This window comes from Malaclemys terrapin, chromosome 1 (genome assembly GCF_027887155.1).
Source record: "Malaclemys terrapin pileata isolate rMalTer1 chromosome 1, rMalTer1.hap1, whole genome shotgun sequence".
Lineage (NCBI taxonomy): Eukaryota > Metazoa > Chordata > Testudines > Emydidae > Malaclemys > Malaclemys terrapin.
This window is the reverse complement of record NC_071505.1, coordinates 338,797,092-338,813,180: the sequence shown is the minus strand read 5'-3', so window position 1 is coordinate 338,813,180 and position 16,089 is coordinate 338,797,092.

Here is a 16,089-nt window from a genome sequence, read left to right as displayed (position 1 = left end):
ATCTACAGGGTAAATATTCATGATTCTTATTCTTTCTTAGATGAAGTGCAACGGTGTTTGAAATCCATCATCGCGCCCCTTAAAAAGAAGAGAGCTTGACAGGAAAATTATAGGTAATTCATCAAGGTAACATTCTGAGAAAAAAGATACGGGCCCTCTTTAGCTCTCCTCACTAGGCAACATTCCCCTCTTCCCTCCCTCCCACCCATCACTGAGGTCAATGGGCATGTTGCTGGGGGAGGGAGAGTGCTGACTGAGGTCCTATGGGAGAGGGAGAGAGAAAAGGCTTCCAAGATTTCTGAGGTAAATCAAGAATGAAAAATAATGGTGTGCTTTTCTTATGTGCCAAACTCTAATATGTCTCTGGAAGTCTCTGAAGACCTCAGCCTTGAATGGAGAGGCTGAAAAGGTAGCGTATTGCAAGCATGTAAAGTTCAAAATAGCTCTAAAACCTGTCTGAAAATGTGAAAGGTGTGGACAGACTCCACTCACTGGACCCGATCCTCCAGCCCTGCTGCACGCACTGAAGGATTTCGGTTGGTGTTTGACCTGAATAACAACTGCAGCAAGGATCAACCCTTAGTAACCTATACTTAATTTTAGAAATGCCGTGGCCAGGCCTTGGACCCTGTGACCTGCTTGTGGTGAGCGCCTACAAGCATGGATCTCACCCCTTCTGTGCAGAAAGGGGGGTTGGGTGTCTCCATGGCACCATCCCTCCTCTCCCCTGTAGGGGGCTCTCCACAAAGTCCGGTGTCTGTCCATGAGGTGGTGGGGGAACAGGGGAGGATGTACGTCGTCTTCCCACCAGCCCAGTGAAACTTCCCTGGAACAGTTCATAGAGCCCTGACTCATATTCACTGTTCTATGGGTGTCTGTCCCCCACACACACACCCTTTGCCCTGGAAGAAGCCACAGCCAGATATAGCTCTACTGGGGTTACACTAGCAAGCACTCAGGTAGCAGGGCTTCTGTGCAGATGGCACTGGCGTCCTGCAGATGCCTGGAATCCTCTGAGCCACCCACCCTTTGTGGCTGCACCTCTGTAAGGAAATCATTGTAACATCTTCCCCAGAAAGAAATGCCCTTTCACTGCAGGCATGGACAAACTGCGCCAGTTATTGTGATCGTCCACTGCAATGAGCAAAGAAGGAGCTCTCCACTTTCAGAACTAAACGGAAAATTCATTCCTTGGGCGGATGCCCAGTCTGCATTAAGGAAAGTCACGCCAGCGTAACAACATCATAGATTCCAAGGCCAGAAAGGCCACTGTGATCAACGGCCCAATCTCCTGTATAACACAGGCCATATGTCGGTAAGAATTACACTGCTGCAAACCCCTAATGGACGCACGCCCACCTTTGGTACGAGTGGGTTAACCTGCATCGGTATAAGTCTCATTGTGTACCAGGTTGGTGCATCTGCTGTAGGCATTTGCAGCAGTTCAAATTTCCTTAGACAGGGCCTTAGCTTTCCCTCAATTAATTCTTCACAAATACGTAGAACCAACACAGCCACCTGTAAACCAACCAACTAATCAAGCTATAGCTCCTACAGACTGTTATCATAAGCATAGTGTAACTGAGAAGAACAGTCTAGTGAGCGGAGCCCTGGGCTAGCCCTCAGGAAACTAGTTCTAGTTCTCCTGGGCAACAAAAATGATTAGGGGGCTGGAGCACATGACTTATGAGGAGAGGCTGAGGGAACTGGGATTGTTTAGTCTGCAGAAGAGAAGAATGAGGGGGGATTTGATAGCTGCTTTCAACTACCTGAAAGGGGGTTCCAAAGAGGATGGATCTAGACTGTTCTCATTGGTACCTGATAACAGAACAAGGAGTAATGGTCTCAAGTTGCAGTGGGGGAGGTTTAGGTTGGATATTAGGAAAAACTTTTTCACTAGGAGGGTAGTGAAGCACTGGAATGGGTTACCTAGGGAGGTGGTGGAATCTCCTTCCTTAGAGGTTTTTAAGGTCAGGCTTGACAAAGCCCTGGCTGAGATGATTTAGTTGGGAATTGGTCCTGCTTTGAGCAGGGGGTTGGACTAGATGACCTCCTGAGGTCCCTTCCAACCCTGATATTCTATGATGCTATGATGTCTGTTTCCTCTTTCACTACTTGTCTATTTAGACTGTAAACTCTTTGGGGCAAGGACTGTCTCCATGTGTATGTACAGCACCTAGCACACCAGGGCCCTGATCATTACTGAGACTTTAAGCGCTAGCAAAATATAAATAATCATTTCTATTTTTAAATACTTATCACACAGATACCATGGGGTCAGGGATCATAGAATTACCTAGGTAGAGAAATGGCCAGAGCTATATTATTGCATATTTTGTTGCTGGTACATCTAAACGGAATGCGTGTATACAGATGATTTGAAACAAGTAATTTGTCTTTTACTGCCCATCATCTCCAAAGGCTTGATCCTGATGTTTCCAAAAGATATGCCACAGCTCAAAGAGATGTTACGGGCTTGTGCATTAATTACTTGGTTAGGGTTCTTGGGCCTGAGTGGTGCAGGTCAGACTAGATCAGTGGTTCCCAAACTGGGGTTCGTGAACCCCTGGGGGTTCACGAAATGTTACAGGGGGTTCTCAGGAAAAAATTCCCTAATGGCGGACAGAGCTGTCCGTAGGGACTCCAGACAGCACGGGACCAGCAGCCTGAAGCCCCTGGACTTCCAAGAGCTAAGCAGATTAAAGCAAGCATATCTATCACACTGAGGAGATTTAAACTTCAAGACTCCTTATAAGAAATGGAAAGGGAGGTGGATATTTTTTGCTGTTTTTAAAATTAAATAGGCAGTTAGTATTGTTTTTAAAGTTATTATGAAGAACAAGTTTAAGCTTTGTTGTAACGTGCGTTGTTTGCCTGGACTGCTCAAGACCTGAATGCTTGTGTAGGAGGAACTCTTCGAGTTGGCTTCTTAAATACCTTCATGCTGTTTCACATCTGATACTCCTTGATGAAACATAGGAGCCTTGTCTTATAACAGACTTATTCAGAGTGATACAAGCTACGGAAGTAAGATCTTGGAAGAGTGTTGCCATTTTCATAATGTAATAAAAATAGTGTAATTATAAATAATTAATAGTGTGTAATAAGTATGTCATAAAAACAAATTTTGTATTTCCAAGATCACTGCTTTTATAATTTATACTCAGGTAAAGGAGAAAATCCCTGGAAATACTCATTTTTAGGAGGGGGTTCATGAGACTTGACATTTTAGTGAAAGGGGTTCATAGGTTGTTAAAGTTTGGGAACCACTGGACTAGATGATCACAGTGGTCCTTCTGCCCTGAACATCTAGGAATCCTGTACTCACTGAAGTCAATGGTAAAGAACCACTGACTTCCATGGGCAGGATGAGGCACTAAAAGTTGATTCAGAGTCACACTCTGAGGTTTACATCAGCTGAGAATCTGACCCTACCTCTAGTCTCCCCTCCCCACCTCTGAGACACGTGATAACAGCAGTGGTTTATGACCTGATGCTAACAACGTCCCTAAATTTGCCACTTTATTATTTTTTTTAAGTAGATAACTGAGTCATCCTAATATTTTGCAGGACAACTCCCATGTTTTTCCAGTTAATAATGTTTGTGTTACCCACTTTCATGTGATCTTATTCTCACCGGTGCAAAAATAGTGTGTAATTGCTCCATTTTTGTTTTTGTTTTGTTTTAGAAAGCTATGGGGGCGGGAGAGGAGGAGGACCAAATGTTTGTTTGAGAAATAAAATGCATTTGAGACAGACACTGAAGTGACAAGCCAGACATGCTCAAAGCACATGTGGGAGAAAGCATCTTTAAACTCAAAAAAAGAGAGAGAGAGAGAGAGAGGCAGAAAGCTCTTGTTCATTCCACCAGGCCAAAAAAAAAAAAAAAAGGTCTGGCAAGGAACAATCTGAGAAAGTGTCTAAAGAGTTGGAAAAAGGTTCTACATCACATGTAGGAGCCAAAAATGTGTTTGGCCACAAACAGTGTGTGATGCATTGCAAAATGTTTCGCTAGGAGATATTGAGAGGGTGGGATGGCTGGCATGAAGAGTAAAAAAGGGGAGGTTCGTTACAGGAGGAATATCTTGAGTCTTCAAACAACAGCTACTAAAATATCTTGAAAGCTGTGCCTCCCCAGAGGTGCTGAACTTTAAAAGCCTTGCATGGAAAAGCTTTTTTGGGGAAACAGAACCTAATTTTAAATTCTTGTGGAGTTAGGCTACTGCACGATTGTTGGTAGTAATTTTTTTTTAAAAGCCGAGATAAGGCCTGATTCAAAGCTCACTGAAGTCAGTGGATTTTGGATCTGGTCTATGCTGCATACAAAAGCGTTTAAAGCTAGCCATCAATAAAGTCTCTTCCATTAAAGTATATATATTTGTTTTAATTTATTTAATTGGGAAAGTCAATTGAAACCCATAATGCTCTGTAATAAGGATGTGCCAGCCAAGACAGCAGCAGATAAAGCCTGGAGCAGCATAAATCATAGCTCCCATAAGTCATTTTCAAGAAATCATCAGCGAATAAGCCAATAAAATTTGACCACTTATTATGTTATCATTTGCTGCATTCAATTTCTGCCAGAGCCACAGTAAATTCAGCTCTGTATTATTTAAGTCAGGGGTAGGCAACCTATGGCATGTGTGCCAAAGGTGGCACGCAAGCTGATTTTCAGTGGCACCCACACTGCCTGGGTCGTGGCCACCGGTCCGGGGGGCTCTGCATTTTAATTTAAGTTTAAATGAAGCATCTTAAACATTTTAAAAACCTTATTTACTTTACATACAACAATAGTTTAGTTATATATTATAGACTTATAGAAAGAGACCTTCTAAAAACGTTAAAATGTATTACTGGCACACAAAACCTTAAATAAGAGTGAATAAATGAAGACTCGGCACACCACTTCTGAAAGGTTGCCGACCCCTGATTTAAGTGATCCTAGAGGGGGCAGATGAACCTAATTTGGACACTTAGAATAGACCCTAAGTTTGGAACCTGAGGGCTGTGAACAGGTCCCTTTCTTTATGGCTTGGTGGGAGAGTGGGAGCCCTGAACCTTTTTTCTCTTATAACATTGGATCACGGTATGGAAAAGTTGACAACCACTGACCTAGGCCATCTCCCTTTGGGTCAGCACAGAACTGTTCTCTACGATATACACGGTGTCATTTTGTATAGTATAACTTGAGTTGATCAATGTATACCTGGCATCACTTTGTATTTGTCCTACGCATTTATTTTCCCTTTCTCAGGGCTGCAAAAAGGCTTTATCCAGACACTGACCTTAAATCCTGCTCCTAAGCAGAGATGGGATTTGACAGTGGGTTGAAGGGGATAAATTTTTTTAAACAAAATTCGTTTTGGCAGACAGCCTTTTCCTCCTCCAACGGAGGCCCCAACCTGTACTGATATTTGGTGGTGCAGACCACGGCAGCAGCCTTTTTTCTTTTATAATACCCTGCAGGATAATGCCAGTTTATAAGTATATTACAATGGCGCGGTTCCTGCTACTACGATTAAGGGTCTGTCATAATTTCCATTATAAACCCCTTTTTCTGGGGTCTATAATTCAGCCATAAAAACTCACTCTGGGCTGAAATTCAGCTGCAAGGTCTTGGATGAAAACCAAATTTGATTTAACCCTCAGAATACCGAGCAGCTCTCAGGTGGATGATTCCTGGAACGAAATGCTTTAAGTGCTGGGAGGCCAGACTGCTGCGTGCGCTAGTGAGGGAGATCAGGCAGGGTTTCTGGGCATTCTGGATCCTTTGTCTAGAGGGCACGGTCCTGCTCAGCAACGCTGCCTCCCACCTGCCTGAAACCTTTCCGGATCCCCCACACTAGGCACCCAGATGACCTGCCTTGTCACTAGTTGGAAATACTCCTCATCCTGCCAGATGAATGACCCTCTGAGCTGTCAATTCCTAAGTTCTTTGTTCCTGAATTCTTTTACCTAGCTATGAACCTGCTGACCTTAAAAAAAAAAAAAAATCTACAACTGGTTCACTCCACAGCTGTCGGTTCAGCAACCCAGGCCACCCAAGAACACACTGCCCCATGCTCCACTCTATCCTGGCCTCCCTGTTGAATACCAAACCAGATTCAAGTCCTCATTTACAAATCTCTCCATGGATCGGTCCAACTTCCCTGCAGGGACAGATTCACCTTGCAGGACTCTGGCTTCCCCTGGCAGCTACATCCCACTGAAACAATAGAACTGTCAACTTAGAAGGGTGAAACTCAGATGTTCAATCTTTGGGGCTTTACCACCATGGCAGACAGCTGCTCTATGAAACCAGCAACACTAGTTTTTAATAGTTACATTCCAGTAGTATCCAGAGGCCAGGGATCCACTGTTCTAAGCACTGAACGAACATATAAAAAGAGACAGCATCTCCTGCAGTAATTCAGTTTTCCTTGTAGGCTTCCAATCTAAGTACTGACCTGGCCTTGCTTTGACTGCAGCCAGCCTGCATTAGGAAGGTCTTGCTGGTGTGGCTATACCAACAAAGCCGTCACAGTGCGCAGGTATATCAGCAAAACCGCACTTTTCCCTGGATAGCCCACACCATTCCAGCCCGCACCTCGCACACAAATGAAATGAGCTATACTGCCAAAGCAAAGTTTTGCCGGTATAACTAGGGATTTTGCCAGCCCAGCTTTGTCAGTCAGGGATCCCACCGTGTCACAGCTATGCCAGCAAAAGTTCATCGTGCAGAGCTTTCTTCGAGCGCCAATGAGAATACAGGATGGTCCAGTGGTTAGGGTGCTAGGTTAGGACATGTGTTTAATTCCTTGCGGTGACCTTAGGCAAGTCACTTAGCCTCTCTGGGCCTCAGTTACCCATCTGTACAAAGGGGGTAATAGCATTGCCTTGCCTCACAGGAGGCTTGTGAGGATAAATATATTCAAGATTGTGAGGTGCTGATATGATTGGAAGTGGGAGTCACATAAGTGCCTAACATAGATAGTACAAGGTGGCATGGCTGAATACATTTACAATCTATCAAATCAATACTTTGCAGAATAAAGCTGCCTAGCAATGCACTCACCCAACAGATGGTAAGTGAGTTAGGATGTATTCTGCCAACAGTTCATAAGAAAGGGGTATTAAGCGAATTTACTGACAAAGCAGATTCACAGCTCAGGACAGCGACCCTGAAGAGGTTAAGAATGGCACATTCTTCTGTTGGGGCCTTTAGTAATAAAACTGTTAAAACATTAAGTAGAAGCTACATTAAAGTTCAAGTGAAAGTAATATTGAAGCGGGGTTTTACTCAGAAAAGTGACTATACAAATGGCATTGTGGAATTCTGTGTTTATTATGTCTCAATGACATCATAGCAACTTTGCTCAGTTTACAAGGAAAAAGTTACTTTTTCTAACTGCCCACACTACAAGTTCAACCTGGGATCTGTGATATCCAGATGTGTTCTTTCTGGCTCATGTATCCTCTCCAGTAACATGGAGGGCCTGATCCTCCGCACTGCACAGGCTTGCTGTGATTCTTCGCTGGCTGAAAAAATCCAGAGAGGTTTCTATGAAGTAAAACACAAACCATACAGTGTTTGACTCTGAAGTGCAGATCAGCGGACTGAACACTAGCTGAGGCGTCAGGCTACCTGGTTCTACTCCCAGCTCTGACACTGAGCTGCTATGTGGCAGTGGGACAGTGACTTCATCACTCTGTACCTTGATACTTCTTTAGTACTTATATACCCCCCATTACTGTAGTATCTGGTGCCTCTGTATCCCCACTTCCCTTCATCTGTCGTTGTCTATTAAGATGATAAAGTCTTTGGGGCAGAAACTGTCTCTCAGGCCAAGTCTGCATTAGAACCTCTGCCAGTAAAGCAATGTTGGTGAGGGGTGTGATTTTTGGCGGCATTTCTATGCCAGCAAAAACCCTAGTGTAGACACGGTTATCACCAGTATAAAAGTGTTTTTGCTAGGATGGCTTATTTCACTTGGGGAACGAGTATACGGTATACCACAAACGCACTCTTTTGCTGGTGTAAATTATGCCTCCGCTCGGAGGGTTTGCTGGTATAGCTATACAGGCAAACCTTTTCCAGTGTAGACCTGGCTTCAGTATACGTATATACAGTGCCTAGCACAGAACAGCCCAGATCTCAGTTAGGATCTTTTGGGGCTGTTATAATATCAACAATAATACGTATTGTCTTTCTCAGCCATAAAATGGCAGAAATGTTGTCAGAAAAGCGTGGAAGTATATAAGCAAAACACAGGAAACACAATAATCAAGGACCCAACTTACTAGCTAACTAGGTACCCCACTCTTTTGTTTCCATCCTTAGATACGGATACTCTTTTACCAACTTACTTGCATTTTCAGCATCTAGCCTGTTACAAATTTCTGACTGACTCAATCAGAATGTGCTAAAACCCCAGTTGACTGACGCTGAGCTGACTGGATGGTAATAATACAAGCCTACTAAAAAGTGTCCAAATTCAGATTTCAAATAACCTGTTTTCTATGATTTTACTTCCATAATCATGCTCCATCTTGATGCAGTGACCTGTAACACAACTGCCTTTGCAACAAGACATACTGTTTCATAGGTGTCGACTTTCTAACGTGCCGGGGGATGCTCCCCTTGGCTCCGCCCCAGGTCCCACCCCCACTCCTCCCCTTCTCTGCCCCTCCCCCGAGTGTGCCCCCCCCCTCGCTCCTCCCCCCCCCCCCAGCCTCCTGCATACTGCGGAACAGCCGATCCACGGCAGGCGGGAGGTGCTGGGAGGGAGGAGCAGGCGCTGATCGGTGGGGCTGCTAGTGGGTGCTCAGCACCCACCATTTTTTTCTATGGGTGCTCCAATCAGTGCCTTTGTACTGTTTTACAGGCCAGAAAGGAAGGAATGAACTCAGAATTACAGTCCATCAACAGCATTTAAGTTCTTCCTCCTGGTCTGGGCTCAACTTCCGACCTCTGTATTTGCAATGGGTCATGCTGATTTAAGCCTGGTCGACACACAGTTATTGTACAACTATGTTGATTAGGGGTGTGATATTTTACCAGTACGGTTATACCAGTTGTGACAATGCGGTTCTGGCAGAACCCAACTGAGAGTGCCAACTCAGGACAAATTGCTCAAATAGGGCAGTTCCAGCCCAAGGCTGGGGGTTTTTCCACCTCTAAGGCAAACCAAACCAGACAGACTAGGAGGACTTCGGTCTCACCCCACTGGCTAACCGCAAGTCTCACAAGCAATCTCCTTAGACACTCCAGTTTCCCAGTATTACCACCAGTGCCACTCGTTATGGGGACAAATGGTTATGAAAACCAATATCCCAGTAAAAGAAAAAGGTTCTCCTGATTCCAAAGGACCAAGCCCCAGATCCAGGTCAATATACAAATCAGATCTTACCCACAAATCAAGCTGTTGCCAATCCTTTAGAATCTAAAATCTAAAGGTTTATTCATAAAAGGAAAAAGATATAGATGAGAGCTAGAATTGGTTAAATGGAATCAATTACATACAGTAATGGCAAAGTTCTTGGTTCAGGCTTGCAGCAGCGATAGAATAAACTGCAGGTTCAAATCAAGTCTCTGGAATACATCCCCCACTGGGATGGGTCCTCAGTCCTTTGTTCAAAGCTTCAGCTTGTAGCAAAGTTCCTCCAGAGGCATGAAGCAGGATTGAAGACCAGATGGAGATGAGGCATCCGCCTTATATAGTCTTTTCCAGGTGTAAGAACACCTTTGTTCTTACTGTGGAAAATTACAGCAAAATGGAGTCTGGAGTCACATGGGCTAGTCCCTGCATGCTTTGCTGAGTTACAAGGCGTATCTGCCTTCTCTCAATGGGTCCATTGTATAGCTGATGGTCCTTAATGGGACATCAAGTGGGCTAGGCAGAGCTAACACCATTTTGTCTGGGATGTCACCCAGCAGCATAGCATAAGTCTGAAATACAGACAGTATAGAGCCAATATTCATAACTTCAACTACAAAATTGATACACACATATAGACAGCATAATTATAACCAGTAAACCATAACCTTGTCTTAGACACCCCATTTGACCCCCTTTATACAAGATCTGGGTGCCACTACAGGACCTTGGTTGCAACAATGATCGATATGGTCCCAGAGTAGATCAATAACGTCACATCAGTACAATAACTAATGTGGACACAGTTATACCCCTATAGAGATGGCTTATACCAGTATAGCTTATTCCCCTTTCCATATAGCAATAGCTATACCAGTATAAATCCTTTTATACCCACATACCCGTGTCCACCCTTAGGGGGGGACTGTACTGCTTTAACAATACCAGCATATTTAAAGCAGGGCAACTTGTGTGTGTGGACGAGTCCTAAATTATAGAGATTCTATAGCTCCAATGTTGGCCGTGTGTGATTCCAAGCCAGATTTCCACTGAGCCTGCAACAGTAGTGATACCAACCTGCTATCCATTGAGTCGCTCAAAAAAAAATCTACTAGTGAGTTATGCCGTGATGGACCACACAAGGACTCAGCTGGCGAAACTTGTCACTCGGGTGTTTTTTCCACACCCCGAGTGACATCAATTTTGCTGATGTAAATGGTAGCGCAGACAAGCCCCAAGCGAAGTTACAATATGCTCCTATCCTCCGCATCAACATATTTACTCTGGTGTAGGAACCACATCTTCAGCATCACACCACTGCTGATTTACACCAACTGATGATCAGGCTCCTAATTCTTAGGTTATATAGAAAGCTGTGTGTGCCACCATTTTTAACCACAATTCTTTTGGAACCTAAAAAACGCCTAGGGAGTTCTGCTTAAAACCAATGGTACAATATGTCCCTCTGTTTTTAGCCTTCCAGTACACAGTGGAAGAAGCATTTCTGAAATCCCTCCAGCATTTAGAACAGTGACTGGAATGTTTACAGACTGAAACTAAATGGACACACATATATATATTTGGCCTTGACAAAGTCTGGATTCAAAGGTCTAGTATTAACGGACTTTATATTTGTGCATGATAGGAAGATCCGAATAACTTGTGATATATTTTGTCTCTTGGGAACAAAATCACTCAAAAATTATCTGAGACCTAATTCAATAACATTTTGTTCTGTTATTTTGCCAAGCGCCCTAGAAATCTTTACAACAGCAGCTAACCTTGTAACTATCACCACAGGAGTTGTTCATTTAGCCCCTGTGCCATCTCAGGCCCCTGGTCTTCCAGGAACAAACTGCCAAAAGAAATGTTTTTAGAAAAACACATGTGGTCTTTTCTAAGAAGTCTTGAAGGCATCTGGAATATAAATTTGTTGTAGCGTGTGGCATTGTTTATTTATTTGCACATTTTTTGGTGTGGCTTGTTTAAATAGCTGGCAAGGCAGAATGCACACTTATTATTTTATTAAAGATCACATTCATTTTTCACTAGTGTAACTCCATTGACTTGAGTAGGTAACTCCTGATTTACCCTGATTTACTCTTTGCCCTGAGGAGCTGACAATCGAAACTGAAGGCAGGAAAAATAATGCGGAAATGTTACTTGTAATAGCAAAGGAGCAATGACAATGCTGTGGCCAAAACTGAAAAAGTGCAAAACGATCTTAAAGCCCAAGCAAGGCAAAACTCACCTGAGTTCAGAGTGGAGGTGTGTATAAAGTTGAAACTCTGACTCACTGAAACATTTGCTGAAGTTCACCAGCTCTGATCAAGTCTCAAGTTGGCCTGGGTTCCATTTACAGCTGCAGGTGGAAGCCATGATAAACTCATAGTTTCAACTCACAATCAAGCAAAATTTGGAAGTTTTGGTTGAGTTTCTCTTTGAGTTTTTGTTTTCTGTTGAACCCAAAATTCAGAATGAAACATGGAGGGTCTAAACTGAAATGGTGGGAAAAAACAGGTTTTCATAGGCCCGTGGCTCCCAAACCACCAAGCTTTGCACAGTCCCAAACTTGACTAAACAAAACTCTTTCCCCCAACCCATCTCTTTTAGCAGTTGTAAAAGTTACTGTCAGTGATGGTGTAAACAGACTGTCTGTTCTTCCCCAGCCACACAGTACTGCCAATTCAGTTTGCTTAGAGCAAGGGACTGGGAATCAGGACTCCTAGGTTCTATTCCTGGCTGTGCCATTGACTTGCAAAGAGATTTGCTGAAGGTTACTCACTTAACCTCTTGTTCCTCAGTTTAACCCCTTCTCTGTAAAAAGGGGACAATAATGCAGTTGTGAGAATTAATGCTTCTGGAGCATTTGAGGATCTTGGGAGGAGAGGTGCCACAGAAAGGCTGTTCATTACCATGCACCACAGTCTTGAAATAGAAGCAGAAAGGAGCCTTTTAAGCATTTTCAATTTTATCTATCCATATCCACCCAAAAATTTTATTAAAGCTAATGTTAAAAATAGTATGTAATACATAGGTTGAGAAAAGAGTGTCTGTACATCTGGGTATAGTGCTTAGATTAAATACCCAAATACTACAACTAAAACTAACCCAATTCATCTGAAGATAAGGCTTTACAACACTTTAAAAGAAGAATAAAGATTACTTGTTACCTGAGACCAAGGAGCTGGACTTGCAGTATTTGTGTATAGACTCCACAGTCTAACATCACCTGAGGTGCTTGACTTTCCAAACAACAAAAGAGACCCAACTGTGGTATAAACAAGCAAGTGTGACTAGGCAGCTGTATATGAATGGGAACTTACTGAACTTAACTGCAAAAGCTTTCTAACCTTAAAGAACAGCGAACAACCATTGAGAAGAAAAGAGGTGTCAATGACACTATTTAGTTAACTAATATAGCTTTCTCCTGTTGGCAAGTCTGCTTTGCTACTTCCAGTACACAAAAGCCATACACTTATTTGGGGGGGGGAGGGAGGGGGTGCATATGATAATTGACACATTGAGTTCAGCATTGTGTGGGTGGGTGGGATTATTTCCCAGCCTTCTCAAGAAGTCATTTCCACAATCACTTTTGTCTTTTAAAAACACTTTTACTGAGATATTTTCTTACAGCAAATGCTCAGAGCTAAATATCTATCGCTATGAGCTCCGGAGCCCCAACTAGGGTGGGATTTTGGGAAGTGCCCAGCACTGACCTAACGCTAGTCCAGTATTATGTGCTTTTGGAAACCTACCCCTACTCAATACTGGGAAGTATTTAACTTAGGCCTTTCATCTTCCCAATGTCATCCATATAATTCCTTTTGGCTGTCAAAGGCCTGATACTACAAACAATTACCAATGGATACATAGCCTGATATTTCTCCAAATGACGTCCACAGTGCACGACTAAGCCTACAGAGCCAGATTTGTACAAGTATTTAGATGTCTAAAGACACAGATAGGCGCCTGCTGGGGTCTTCAAAAGCACCAGGGGACCTTCCTGCATCTTTAAGCATCTGGCCCATAGTGCTTACTCCCAGGATTAAACTCCTCAACTTCAATAGAGCAGCCACTCATGGTAGTAAGCAATACACCGCGTAGTATTTACAAGCTCAAGCCCCAGAGTAGAAGCACAAAGAAACACGCAGGTAATTAACTTCAGTTGTATCTGCCAAGATTTCATGGACACAAGCACAGAAAAGAGGAGTTTGTTATTTGTTTCCAGGAGCGTAACAATTATCTTGTCTTAAGAGGAACTCTTACTCTCTGTAAAAACAACAAGGAGTCTGGTGGCACCTAAAACAACTCCTTGTTGTTTTTGTAGATACAGACTAACCCGGCTACCCCCTGATTCTTGCTCTCTGTGTGTCTTATTTTCCTTTTACATCCATTCACACATTATTTAACTTTTGACTTGGACACAGCAGGTAAAAGCATTTAACAGCCCAAAGAAACTTGGCTGCTTGTTCAAACGGCACCGAGAAGAAAGGGGGTGTAACAAACTGCAGCTCGTCTACAATTTTTGTTTTAAATTTTCACGTTTTCAGCACTGCATTCTTCTAACATGAGAGGGGTAAAGAGGAAAGAAAAGAAATTACATTCCACAGTGACAGCATAACATTTTCCAGTGTTAGAGCATGTTCTCTATTGTCCTCAATTTTTGCTTTTAAGAAACATACTGATTCTTCTAAAGAGGAAAGGTCAGCAATAAATACTTAGCAGGGAGTAGCTCACTGTGCTTACGGGACATGGCGTATCAGGAAGAGCAATTTGGTTGTCTTGCCCTGTGGACACGACAAATCACAAAAGCCACTAACAGTTGGCAAACCTGGGCACCCTTGTTGGTAGCCTCTCCAGAGCCAATAAAAATTGGAGGAGTCAGAGAAGAGCTACAAGAATGATTCAAAGACTGGAAAACCTGCCTTACAGTGACAGACCTGAAGGAGCTCAATCTATTTAGCTTATTTTAGAGAAGGTTATGGGGTGACTTGAGCACAGTCTGTGGGTATCTATGTGGGGAGAAGAATTCTGATAGCAGAACACTGTTTACACTACCAGAGAAAGGCATGACACGAGCCAATGGCTGGAAGTTACAGCTCGATAAAATTCATACTGGAAATAAGGTGAAGTTTTTAACAGTGAGAATAAATGACCACTGGAATAATTTATTGATCATCATCGATAGTCTCCATCACTTGCAGGGCTGGCTCCAGGCACCAGCCCAGCAAGCAGGTGCTTGGAGCGGCCAAGGGGAAGGGGCGGAACGCCAGGCTCTTTGGCGGCAATTCGGAGGTGGGTCCCTCTCGGAGGGAAGCACCTGCCGCCGAATTCCCGCTGAAGAAGAAAGTGGCGCGGTGGAGCTGCCGCCGGAGTGCCGCCGATCGCAATTGCGATCGCGGCTTTTGTTTTGTTTTTTTTCCCGCTGCTTGGGGCGGCAAAAACCCTGGAGCCGGTCCTGATCACTTGGAATCTTTAAATTGAGACCAGATGTCTTACTAAGGCTATGTCTACACCAGGGGTAGGCAACCTATGGTACACGTGCCAAAGGCAGCACGCAAGCTGATTTTCAGTGGCACTCACACGCCCAGGTCCTGGCCACCAGTCCAGGGGGCTCTGCATTTTAATTTAATTTTAAATGAAGCTTCTTAAACATTTTAAAAACCTTATTTACTTTACATACAACAATAGTTTAGTTATTATATTATAGACTTATAGAAAGAGACCGTCTAAAAAGGTTAAAATGTATTCCTGGCACGCAAACCCTTAAATTAGAGTGAATCAATGAAGACTCAGCACACCACTTCTGAAAGGCTGCCGACCCCTGGTCTACACTATCGCTCCAGTTGACGTACCTTAGGTCGAGTTACCGCGGGGTCTACAGGAGAAAATCTCCCGTCGACTTACCTTACTCTTCTCGTCAGGGATAGAGTACAGGGGTCGACTGGACAGAAATCTTTACTAGACCCACTAAATCGACCGTCAGTGGATCAATCTCAAAGTGTGGATCCTTGCTGTAGTGTAGACCTGCCCTAAGAAACATGCTCTATTTCAACTACAAGCTGTTGGGACTGATACAGGAATCACTGGGTGAAATTATCTGGCCAGCATAATGCAGCAGCTCTGACTAGATGATCATGATGGACTCTCCTGGACTTAAAATCCAGGAATCTAAGGACCAAAGGTAAAATTCAGCCCTATGCAGAATGCAAATGTAAGTCCTGCATCAGATGGAATTTCAAGTCTGTAGCATGAACTCCTTTCCCACCTACACAGGTTGTCCTTCCAGCTCAGGAAGCTGGTTAGCATGGTGGAAGCTTGCATTACCCCTGCCTACCTTGCTGTACCTGTCCTGTATGGCTACAGAGGGCTTCCTTTTCCAGGGCTGTCAGCCCAGCACCTTTCAACGGTACTCAATTTATTTTTAAAAAATATTAAAGTGTGTCTCACAACTTTACAAATTTGTGTGTGTGTGTAGACACACACACACACGAATTAGTTAAATCGGAAAGAGGTGGAGAAGACAACCTACCACCGAATCTCTCAGCAAAGAATTTATTTTGTAAGTTTGCAAAAATACAAAATAAAGGGTTGACTGTGCGTTAAAAAGGCTGAATCACTGGCAGCTCAAGTGGGATCCCTCACCCAGTGACTTTTTTATTTATTTAAACAGAAAAATACTGCTTTTGATCTAGAGTTTTTCAGAGCTTCCTGCCCACTCTCTTTCAGA